Source organism: Oncorhynchus keta, chromosome 35 (assembly GCF_023373465.1).
Source record: "Oncorhynchus keta strain PuntledgeMale-10-30-2019 chromosome 35, Oket_V2, whole genome shotgun sequence".
NCBI classification, from domain to species: domain Eukaryota; kingdom Metazoa; phylum Chordata; class Actinopteri; order Salmoniformes; family Salmonidae; genus Oncorhynchus; species Oncorhynchus keta.
In genome coordinates this window covers 8636924-8649557 of record NC_068455.1, presented here as the reverse complement: position 1 = coordinate 8649557, position 12634 = coordinate 8636924, and the positions used below count along the sequence as shown (strand labels likewise).

The window sequence follows — 12634 nt, the reverse complement described above, 5'->3', positions numbered from 1 at the left end:
TGAAGTATCTTTAATCAGCCCAGATGACATTAACCAAATGTCATCCGATAACAGTTAATTACATATTAATGAGATGTAGCCTTAGAAATGGCAGATCTTTGAGCGCGGTACTGAGCCATGCTGTAAGCGTCAACTTTCAGTTGTTCATTTTCCTTTTTTTTTAAATATATTTAGAAATCTTCAAAACTTCTTGGTTGCTTTCCACAGTTTTAAACCAAAAAAGTCAGACAACTGCATCCTCCCATTACATCAGGATCTGTGTGTTAAAATGACATGTTTAATCAGTCCAACACAGCTCCTTCCTGTTCCCCGAGCACTGGGGCGGCCTCCTTCCTGTTCCCCGAGAGCACTGGGACGGCCACATATAACACATTAACTGCTTATAGCTAAACCTCAAGTTTCAGTGGAAATGAGGACACTAAAATCTACCGGTCTGTCTTTGCATATTGATCAATGTGTTTTGCAAACTACATTTAGAATATTTGGACAAGCGATCATCCAACTCAATGAAATAATCAGATTTCTCTTGGATCCGTCCATTGAAGTCTTTGTCATACAAGGCTGGGCGGTTATTCAAATGACCATTTAACCTTTACTGGCCATAATCTGTTTTGGTGGCTGCATTTAGTAGGAGACTGTTCTGATAAAGGCTGGGCCAGTTATTCAAATGAACATTTCATATTTTACTGGCCACAATCTGCTTGGTGGCTGGGTGTAGTGAGCCTATTAGTGAGTGTTGGAAAGCTTTCCCTGGAACCTGACAGCTGACCTTTTAGCAGTGATGCCATTGTAACAGAATTAGAGCGTACCATAAACTCCCTCCACAACTAGCTTGAAATGTTGCAGATGTAGCAATCAATCGGTACCTTCTGGGTGGCTCAAACCATTGGAGCGTTGTCAATGAGAGGTGACTTTAGTGTTAGCAAAGCAGAGGACCCAAATTCGAGACAGAAATGTGACATATCGAGGAAGTGGTACTCGCTAAGCAAGCAATGTGACCCGTAACATCAGTGGTTCCGTACTCCTTCAAACATTCAATCTCCAGTTGTGTACCCCCTCGAACACCAGGGTCAGCTGTACCCCCTCGAACACCAGGGTCAGCTGTACCCCCTGACCCTGGTGTTCGAGGGGGTACAGCTGACCCTGGCAAAAAAACAACATTTGAGAGTACGCTGACCCTGGTGTTGTCATTTTTGCCATCATTAAATGATAAGGGCACAAATAAAAGTATTATGATAATCAATCATTTTGCTCTTTACTTAGCCATCTTACATATAAAACCTTGTTTGTTAATCAAAATTGTGAATAACTCACAACATATTAATGAGAAGGGTGTGCTTGAAAGGATGCACATAACTCTGCAATGTTGTGTTGTATTGGAGAGAGTCTCAGTCTTAAATCATTTCCCACACACGGTCTGTGCCTGTATTTAGTTTTCATGCTAGTGAGGGCCGAGAATCCACTCTCACATAGGTACGTGGTTGCAAAGGTGGCTTAACAGCGCAATTTGCCAAGGCTAGAAACTCTGAGCTCAGCCCAATCCAGAAATCTGGCTGTGGCTTCAGATTCAATTCAATTCTCACAGAACCACTTGTTGCAAGTTCGATGAGAATCTCTTGTTCAGATATTGGTAAGTGTACCGGAGGCAGGACATGAAAAGGGATAACGAATCCAGTTGTTTGTGTCATCCGTTTCAGGAAAGTACCTGCGTAAATTCACACCCAACTCAGGTGCGTCACTATACACATTTGACATTGTCCGTCAGCTTGAGATCATTTGCACACAAAATCATACAATGATGGAAAGACGTGTGTTGTCCTTGTTAATGCAGACAGAGAAGAGCTCCACCTTCTGAATCCTAGCCTCAATTTTGTTTATGAGTTGCAGAGAGTCCCTGTAATCCTAGATTCAGATCATTCAGGCGAGAAAAACATCACCCAGATAGGCCAGTCGTGTAGAAACTCATCAAACAAGCGGTCAGACAACCGACAATTATGGTCAGTAAAGAAAACTTTAAGCCCCGTCTCTCAATTTAAAAAAAACATGTCAATACTTTTTCCCCTTCGTAACCTGCGCACGTCTGTATGTTGTAAAAAAGCGTTACATGGTCGCTGCCCATATTGCCACGATCGTCGTATGGAGTAGACCAAAGCGCAGCGTGGTGTGAATCCCATTCTTCTTTATTTAATGAAGAACACGAAGAACACTTAAACAAATAACAACAAAACGACCGTGGCGCCATGACAACGAGTGCAGACGCAGGCAACTACACATAGACAATAACCCACAAACTACAATACAACACAGGCTACCTAAATATGGTTCCCAATCAGAGGCAAGAAGACAAACACCTGCCACTGATTGGGAACCATATCAAACAAAACACATAGAAATAGACAAACTAGACATACGACATAGAATGCACACTCCTATCACACCCTGACCAAACAAAACATAGAAACAAACAAACGCAAATCATGGTCAGAGTGTGACAAATATCATTGTATAATGCATAAAATACTCAAGAGTTCAGGGGCCTTGCTTTAACAAAGTTAACCATTTTCACTGTAGTGTCCCAAAACGTATTTCAAGCTGTCAGGCATTCCCGTGGCAGCATGAGCCTCTCGGTGGATGCTGCACTGTACCCAAGTGGTGTCAGGAGCAACTGCTTGCATGCGCGTTACCACTCCACTATGTCTCCCTGTCATGGCTTTTGCGCCATCAGTACAGATACCAACACATGTAGAACACCAAAGTCCATTTAATGTCACAAAACTGTCCAGTACTTTATAAATATCCTCTCTTGTTGTCCTGGTTTCCAGAGATTATGTCTTCCTTAATTGACCCCCATAAGCGTAACGGACATATACCAGGAGCTGTGCCAGGCCCGCCATGTCTGTTGACTCATCCAGCTGTAACAGACATATACCAGGAGCTGTGCCAGGCCCCCACGTCTGTTGACTCATCCAGCTGTAACAGACATATACCAGGAGCTGTGCCAGGCCTGTTGACTCATCCAGCTGTAACAGACATATACCAGGAGCTGTGCCAGGCCTGTTGACTCATCCAGCTGTAACAGACATACACCAGGAGCTGTGACAGACCCTCCACGCCTGATGACTCATCCAGCTGTAACAGACATATACCAGGAGCTGTGCCAGGCCTGTTGACTCATCCAGCTGTAACAGACATATACCAGGAGCTGTGCCAGGCCTGTTGACTCATCCAGCTGTAACAGACATATACCAGGAGCTGTGGCAGGCCAGCCACGTCTGTTGACTCATCCAGCTGTAACAGACATATACCAGGAGCTGTGCCAGGCCTGTTGACTCATCCAGCTGTAACAGACATATACCAGGAGCTGTGGCAGGCCCACCACGTCTGTTGACTCATCCAGCTGCAACAGACATATACCAGGAGCTGTGCCAGGCCTGTTGACTCATCCAGCTGTAACAGACATATACCAGGAGCTGTGCCAGGCCTGTTGACTCATCCAGCTGTAACAGACATATACCAGGAGCTGTGCCTGGCCTGTTGACTCATCCAGCTGTAACAGACATATACCAGGAGCTGTGCCTGGCCTGTTGACTCATCCAGCTGTAACAGACATATACCAGGAGCTGTGCCAGGCCTGTTGACTCATCCAGCTGTAACAGACATATACCAGGAGCTGTGCCAGGCCTGTTGACTCATCCAGCTGTAACAGACATATACCAGGAGCTGTGCCAGGCCTGTTGACTCATCCAGCTGTAACAGACATATACCAGGAGCTGTGACAGGCCTGTTGACTCATCCAGCTGTAACAGACATATACCAGGAGCTGTGCCAGGCCTGTTGACTCATCCAACTGTAACGCATAGAATTCACTGGCTTGATGCAAATGAGTAATTGTTTCATAACATCTCCTGCCATGTCACTGATGCATCGTGAAACAGTGTTGTTTGATGAAGGCATTGTCTGTCAGTTTTTTGGGCCTTTTTACCCAGCATAGTCCTAGCCATATCATCTACAGCGGGAAGAATTAATATGTAGACACTGGTACAGTGATGGAGGTGGTTAATATGTAGACACTGGTACAGTGATGGAGGTAGTTAATATGTAGACACTGGTACAGTGATGGAGGTAGTTAATATGTAGACACTGGTACAGTGATGGAGGTAGTTAATATGTAGACACTGGTACAGTGATGGAGGTAGTTAATATGTAGACACTGGTACAGTGACTGGTACAGTGATGGAGGTAGTTAATATGTAGACACTGGTACAGTGATGGAGGTAGTTAATATGTAGACACTGGTACAGTGATGGAGGTAGTTAATATGTAGACACTGGTACAGTGATGGAGGTAGTTAATATGTAGACACTGGTACAGTGATGGAGGTAGTTAATATGTAGACACTGGTACAGTGATGGAGGTAGTTAATATGTAGACACTGGTACAGTGATGGAGGTAGTTAATATGTAGACACTGGTACAGTGATGGAGGTAGTTAATATGTAGACACTGGTACAGTGATGGAGTAGTTAATATGTAGACACTGGTACAGTGATGGAGGTAGTTAATATGTAGACACTGGTACAGTGATGGAGGAGTTAATATGTAGACACTGGTACAGTGATGGAGGTAGTTAATATGTAGACACTGGTACAGTGATGGAGGTAGTTAATATGTAGACACTGGTACAGTGATGGAGGTAGTTAATATGTAGACACTGGTACAGTGATGGAGGTAGTTAATATGTAGACACTGGTACAGTGATGGAGGTAGTTAATATGTAGACACTGGTACAGTGATGGAGGTAGTTAATATGTAGACACTGGTACAGTGACGGGAGTGTTAATATAGACACTGGTAGTTAATGTAGACACTGGTACAGTGATGGAGGTAGTTAATATGTAGACACTGGTACAGTGATGGAGACACTGGTACAGTGATAGTGAATTAATATGTAGACACTGGTACAGTGATGGAGATAGTTAATATGTAGACACTGGTACAGTGAGCGGAGGTAGTTAATATGTAGACACTGGTACAGTGATGGAGGTAGTTAATATGTAGACACTGGTACAGTGATGGAGGTAGTTAATATGTAGACACTGGTACAGTGATGGAGGTAGTTAATATGTAGACACTGGTACAGTGATGGAGGTAGTTAATATGTAGACACTGGTACAGTGATGGAGGTAGTTAATATGTAGACACTGGTACAGTGATGGAGATAGTTAATATGTAGACACTGGTACAGTGATGGAGATAGTTAATATGTAGACACTGGTACAGTGATGGAGGTAGTTAATATGTAGACACTGGTACAGTGATGGAGGTAGTTAATATGTAGACACTGGTACAGTGATGGAGGTAGTTAATATGTAGACACTGGTACAGTGATGGAAGTATTAATATGTAGACACTGGTACAGTGATGGAGGTAGTTAATATGTAGACACTGGTACAGTGATGGAGGTAGTTAATATGTAGACACTGGTACAGTGATGGAGTTAATATGTAGACACTTAATATGTAGACACTGGTACAGTGATGGAGGTAGTTAATATGTAGACACTGGTACAGTGATGGAGGTAGTTAATATGTAGACACTGGTACAGTGATGGAGATAGTTAATATGTAGACACTGGTACAGTGATGGAGGTAGTTAATATGTAGACACTGGTACAGTGATGGAGGTAGTTAATATGTAGACACTGGTACAGTGATGGAGGTAGTTAATATGTAGACACTGGTACAGTGATGGAGGTAGTTAATATGTAGACACTGGTAGGGTGATGGAGGTAGTTAATATGTAGACACTGGTACAGTGATGGAGGTAGTTAATATGTAGACACTGGTACAGTGATGGAGGTAGTTAATATGTAGACACTGGTACAGTGATATGTAATAGACACTGGTACAGTGATGGAGTGAGTTAATATGTAGACACTGGTACAGTGATGGAGGTAGTTAATATGTAGACACTGGTACAGTGATGGAGGTAGTTAATATGTAGACACTGGTACAGTGATGGAGGTAGTTAATATGTAGACACTGGTACAGTGATGGAGGTAGTTAATATGTAGACACTGGTACAGTGATGGAGGTTAATATGTAGACACTTAATATGTAGACACTGGTACAGTGATGGAGGTAAATATGTAGAACTGGTATAGTTAATATGTAGACACTGGTACAGTGATGGAGGTAGTTAATATGTAGACACTGGTACAGTGATGGAGGTAATTAATATGTAGACACTGGTACAGTGATGGAAATTAGTTAATATGTAGACACTGGTACAGTGATGGAGGTGTTAATATGTAGACACTGGTACAGTGATGGAGTGTGAATTAATATGTAGACACTGGTACAGTGATGGAGGTGGTTAATATGTAGACACTGGTACAGTGATGGAGGTAGTTAATATGTAGACACTGGTACAGTGATGGAGGTAGTTAATATGTAGACACTGGTACAGTGATGGAGGTAGTTAATATGTAGACACTGGTACAGTGATGGAGTGGTAGTTAATATGTAGACACTGGTACAGTGATGGAGGTAGTTAATATGTAGACACTGGTACAGTGATGGAGTGTATGTAGACACTTAATATGTTAATGTAGACACTGGTACAGTGATGGAGGTGGAGACACTGGTACAGTGTGGAGTTAATATGTAGACACTGGTACTTGGATGGAGCGTAGTTAATATGTAGACACTGGTACAGTGATGGATGTAGTTAATATGTAGACACTGGTACAGTGATGGAGGTGGTAATATGTAGACACTGGTACAGTGATGGAGGTAGTTAATATGTAGACACTGGTACAGTGATGGAGGTAGTTAATATGTAGACACTGGTACAGTGATATGTAGACACTGGAGTGATGGTGTTAATATGTAGACACTGGTACAGTGATGGAAAGTGAGATTAATATGTAGACACTGGTACAGTGATGGAGTAGTTAATATGTAGACACTGGTACAGTGATGGAGGTAGTTAATATGTAGACACTGGTACAGTGATGGAGGTAGTTATATACTGGTACAGTGACACTGGTACAGTAGACACTGGTACAGTGATGGAAGTTAATATGTAGACACTGGTACAGTGATGGAGGTATTAATATGTAGACACTGGTACACTGGTACAGTAGACATGGAGAGTAGGTAGTTAATATGTAGACACTGTTACAGTGATGGAAGTAGTTAATATGTAGACACTGGTGCAGTGATGGAGAGTACAGTTAATATGTAGACACTGGTAAACAGTGACGGCATAGTTAATATGCTAGTGACACATGCATTACAGTGATGAGATGTAGTTAATATGTAGACATGGTACAGTGATGGAAGAAGTTAATATGTAGACACTGGTACAGTGATGGAGATAGTTAATATGTAGACACTGGTACAGTGATGAGGTGATTAATATGTAGACACTGGTACAGTGATGGAGTAGTTAATATGTAGACACTGGTACAGTGATGGAGGTAGTTAATATGTAGACACTGGTACAGTGATGGAGGTAGTTAATATGTAGACACTGGTACAGGATGCAGTGATGGACTGGTAGTTAATATGTAGACACTGGTACAGTGATGGAGGTAGTTAATATGTAGACACTGGTACAGTGATGGAGGTAGTTAATATGTAGACACTGGTACAGTGATGGAAATTGAATTAATATGTAGACACTGGTACAGTGATGGAACATTAATATGTAAACACTGGTACAGTGATGGAAGTAAAGTTAATATGTAGACACTGGTACAGTGACCAGGCGGTAGTTAATATGTAGACACTGGTACAGTGATGCAAGTAGTTAATATGTAGACACTGGTACAGTGATGGAGGTAGTAATATGTAGACACTGGTACAGTGATGGACCCAGATTAATATGTAGACACTGGTACAGTGCGTCCACACTGGTACGGTATTAATATGTAGACACTGGTACAGTGATGGAGGTAGTTAATATGTAGACACTGGTACAGTGATGGAGATAGTTAAACCGTACGAACACTGGTACAGTGATGGAGATAGTTAATATGTAGACACTGGTACAGTGATGGAGGTAGATTTATGTAGACACTGGTACAGTGATGGAGATACAGTAGAGTAATATGTAGACACTGGTACAGTGATGGACACCGTTAATATGTAGACACTGGTAGGGTGATGGGTGGTTAATATGTAGACACTGGTACAGTGATGGAGGTACCAGTAATATGTAGACACTGGTACAGTGATGGAGAGTATAATATGCCAGACACTGGTACAGTGATGGAGATGATTAATATGTAGACACTGGTACAGTGATGGACAGTAGTTAATATGTAGACACTGGTACAGTGATGGAGGTAGTTAATATGCAGACACTGGTACAGTACGGAGATAGTTAATAATGTAGACACTGGTACAGTGATGAAACGTATTAATATGTAGACACTGGTACAGTGATGGAGCCGTTTCATATGTTACACTGGTACAGTGATGGAGGGAAGCTCAGCACTTAATATGTAGACACTGGTACAGTGATGAGGTGAATTAATATGTAGACACTGGTACAGTGATGGACTGGTACAGTGATTAATATGTAGACACTGGTACAGTGATGGAGAGTGGTTAATATGTAGACACTGGTACAGTGATCTGGTAATTAATATGTAGACACTGGTACAGTGATGGAGGTAGATTAATATGTAGACACTGGTACAGTGATGGAGGTAGTTAATATGTAGACACTGGTACAGTGATGGAGGTAGTTAATATGTAGACACTGGTACAGTGATGGAGGTAGTTAATATGTAGACACTGGTACAGTGATGGAGGTAGTTAATATGTAGACACTGGTACAGTGATGGAGGTAGTTAATATGTAGACACTGGTACAGTGATGGAGGTAGTTAATAGAGGAGACACTGGTACAGTGATGGTAGTTAATATGTAGACACTTCCACAATATGTAGACACTGGTACAGTGATGGAGGTAGTTAATATGTAGACACTGGTACAGTGATGGAGGTAGTTAATATGTAGACACTGGTACAGTGATGGACTGGTACAGTGTTAATATGTAGACACTGGTACAGTGATGGAGGTAGTTAATATGTAGACACTGGTACAGTGATGGACTGGTGTAGTTAATATAATAGACACTGGTACAGTGATGGAGGTAGTTAATATGTAGACACTGGTACAGTGATGGAGGTAGTTAATATGTAGACACTGGTACAGTGATGGAGGTAGTTAATATGTAGACACTGGTACAGTGATGGAGTAGTTAATATGTAGACACTGGGTGATGAGTAGTTAATATGTAGACACTGGTACAGTGATGGAGGTAGTTAATATGTAGACACTGGTAGGGTGATGGAGGTAGTTAATATGTAGACACTGGTACAGTGATGGAGATAGTTAATATGTAGACACTGGTAGGGTGATGACACTGGTACAGGAAATGGAGGTAATATGTAGACACTGGTACAGTGATGGAGGTAGTTAATATGTAGACACTGGTACAGTGATGGAGGTAGTTAATATGTAGACACTGGTACAGTGATGGAGGTAGATTAATATGTAGACACTGGTACAGTGATGGAGGTGGTTAATATGTAGACACTGGTACAGTGATGGAGGTAGTTAATATGTAGACACTGGTACAGTGATGGAGATATGGCACTGGTTAATATGTAGACACTGGTACAGTGATGGAGGTAGTTAATATGTAGACACTGGTACAGTGATGGAGGTAGTTAATATGTAGACACTGGTACAGTGATGGAGGTAGTTAATATGTAGACACTGGTACAGTGATGGAGGTAGTTAATATGTAGACACTGGTACAGTGATGGAAGTAGTAGTTAATATGTAGACACTGGTACAGTGATGGAGGTAGTTAATATGTAGACACTGGTACAGTGATGGAGGTAGTTAATATGTAGACACTGGTACAGTGATGGAGGTAGTTAATATGTAGACACTGGTACAGTGATGGAGTAGTTAATATGTAGACACTGGTACAGTGATGGAATATGTATGACACTGGTACAGTGATGGAGGTAGTTAATATGTAGACACTGGTACAGTGATGGTTAATATGTAGACACTGGTACAGTGAATATGTAGACACTGGTACAGTGATGGTAGTTAATATGTAGACACTGGTACAGTGATGGAGGTATATGTAGACACTGGTACAGTGATGGAGATAGTTAATATGTAGACACTGGTACAGTGATGGAGGTAGTTAATAATATGTAGACACTGGTACAGTGATGGAGGTAGTTAATATGTAGACACTGGTACAGTGATGGAGGTGTTAATATGTAGACACTGGTACAGTGATGGAGGTAGTTAATATGTAGACACTGGATAGTTAATGTAGACACAGTGATGGAGGTAGTTAATATGTAGACACTGGTACAGTGATGGAGATAGTTAATATGTAGACACTGGTACAGTGATGGAGATAGTTAATATGTAGACACTGGTAGGGTGATGGAGGTGGTTAATATGTAGACACTGGTACAGTGATGGAGGTAGTTAATATGTAGACACTGGTACAGTGATGGAGGTAGTTAATATGTAGACACTGGTACAGTGATGGAGGTAGTTAATATGTAGACACTGGTACAGTGATGGAGGTAGTTAATATGTAGACACTGGTACAGTGATGGAGGTAGTTAATATGTAGACACTGGTACAGTGATGGAGTAGTTAATATGTAGACACTGGTACAGTGATGGAGGTAGTTAATATGTAGACACTGGTACAGTGATGGAGGTAGTTAATATGTAGACACTGGTACAGTGATGGAGGTAGTTAATATGTAGACACTGGTACAGTGATGGAGATAGTTAATATGTAGACACTGGTACAGTGATGGAGGTAGTTAATATGTAGACACTGGTACAGTGATGGAGGTGGTTAATATGTAGACACTGGTACAGTGATGGAGGTAGTTAATATGTAGACACTGGTACAGTGATGGAGGTAGTTAATATGTAGACACTGGGTACAGTGATGGAAGACACTGGAAGTTAATAATATGCAGACACTGGACACTGGTACAGTGATGGAGGTAGTTAATATGTAGACACTGGTACAGTGATGGAGGTAGTTATATGTAGACACTGGTACAGTGATGGAGGTAGTTAATATGTAGACACTGGTACAGTGATGGAGATAGTTAATATGTAGACACTGGTACAGTGATGGAGGTAGTTAATATGCAGACACTGGTACAGTGATGGAGAATGCAGACACTTAATATGTAGACATAGACACTGGTACAGTGATGTAGACAGGTAGTTAATATGTAGACACTGGTACAGTGATGAGGTAGTTAATATGTAGACTGGTACAGTGATGGAGGTGGTACAGTGATGGAGGTAGTTAATATGTAGACACTGGTGACAGTGATGGACTGGTACAGTGATGGAGGTAGTTAATATGTAGACACTGGTACAGTGATGGAGGTAGTTAATATGTAGACACTGGTACACTGGTACAGTGATGGTACAGATGGAGGTAGTTAATATGTAGTTAATATGTAGACACTGGTACAGTGATGTAGACACTGGTACAGTGATGGAGGTGTTAATATGTAGACACTGGTACAGTGATGGAGGTAATATGTAGACACTGGTACAGTGATGGAGGTAGTTAATATGTAGACACTGGTACAGTGATGGAGATAGTTAATATGTAGACACTGGTACAGTGATGGAGGTAGTTAATATGTAGACACTGGTACAGTGATGGAGGTGGTTAATATGTAGACACTGGTACAGTGATGGAGGTAGTTAATATGTAGACACTGGTAGGGTGATGGAGGTGGTTAATATGTAGACACTGGTACTGCTGACCTCATTACCATATTTATCAGGGGAAGGGAGGGCAGAGGGAGGGGCAGAGGCTGCTGGCAGCATTACCATATTTATCCAGGGAGGGCAGAGGGAGAGACAGGTGATGACAGGTGATAAACAGGTATTATTGACCCTGGTTCGATTCCAAGCTGTAAATAAAATAAAATCAAATCAAATTTTATTTGTCACATACACATGGTTAGCAGATGTTAATGCGAGTGTAGCGAAATGCTTGTGCTTCTAGTTCCGACAATGCAGTGATAACCAACAAGTAATCTAACTAACAATTCCAAAACTACTGTCTTATACACAGTGTAAGAGGATAAAGAATATGTACATAAGGATATATGAATGAGTGATGGTACAGAGCAGCATACAGTAGATGGTATCGAGTACAGTATATACATATGAGATGAGTATGTAGACAAAGTAAACAAAGTGGCATAGTTAAAGTGGCTAGTGATACATGTATTACATAGGATGCAGTCGATGATATAGAGTACAGTATATACGTATGCATATGAGATGAATAATGTAGGGTAAGTAACTTTATATAAGGTAGCATTGTTTAAAGTGGCTATATGATATATTTACATAATTTCCCATCAATTCCCATTATTAAAGTGGCTGGAGTTGGGTCAGTCAATGTCAGTGTGTTGGCAGCAGCCACTCAATGTTAGTGGTGGCTGTTTAACAGTCTGATGGCCTTGAGATAGAAGCTGTTTTTCAGTCTCTCGGTCCCAGCTTTGATGCACCTGTACTGACCTCGCCTT

General features: G+C 41.5%; 1 long non-coding RNA gene across 24 annotated transcripts; it reads left to right on the top strand.

The window, feature by feature from the left end:
* The first annotated feature begins 4021 nt into the window (after window positions 1–4021).
* Window positions 4022–12176, top strand: LOC127915806 (uncharacterized). 24 transcript variants are annotated; one of them, XR_008092324.1, is made up of 5 exons: window positions 4036–4087; window positions 5613–5787; window positions 6371–6440; window positions 10498–10951; window positions 11690–11760. It is a non-coding gene; the product is annotated as an uncharacterized LOC127915806 (long non-coding RNA). The 24 variants fall into 24 exon arrangements; XR_008092316.1 differs by lacking the exon at window positions 4036–4087 and adding an exon at window positions 4637–4797 and having other exon boundaries at window positions 5578–5787; XR_008092317.1 differs by lacking the exons at window positions 4036–4087; window positions 11690–11760 and adding exons at window positions 5009–5357; window positions 11795–12176 and having other exon boundaries at window positions 10498–10986.
* Window positions 12177–12634: the final 458 nt, after the last annotated feature.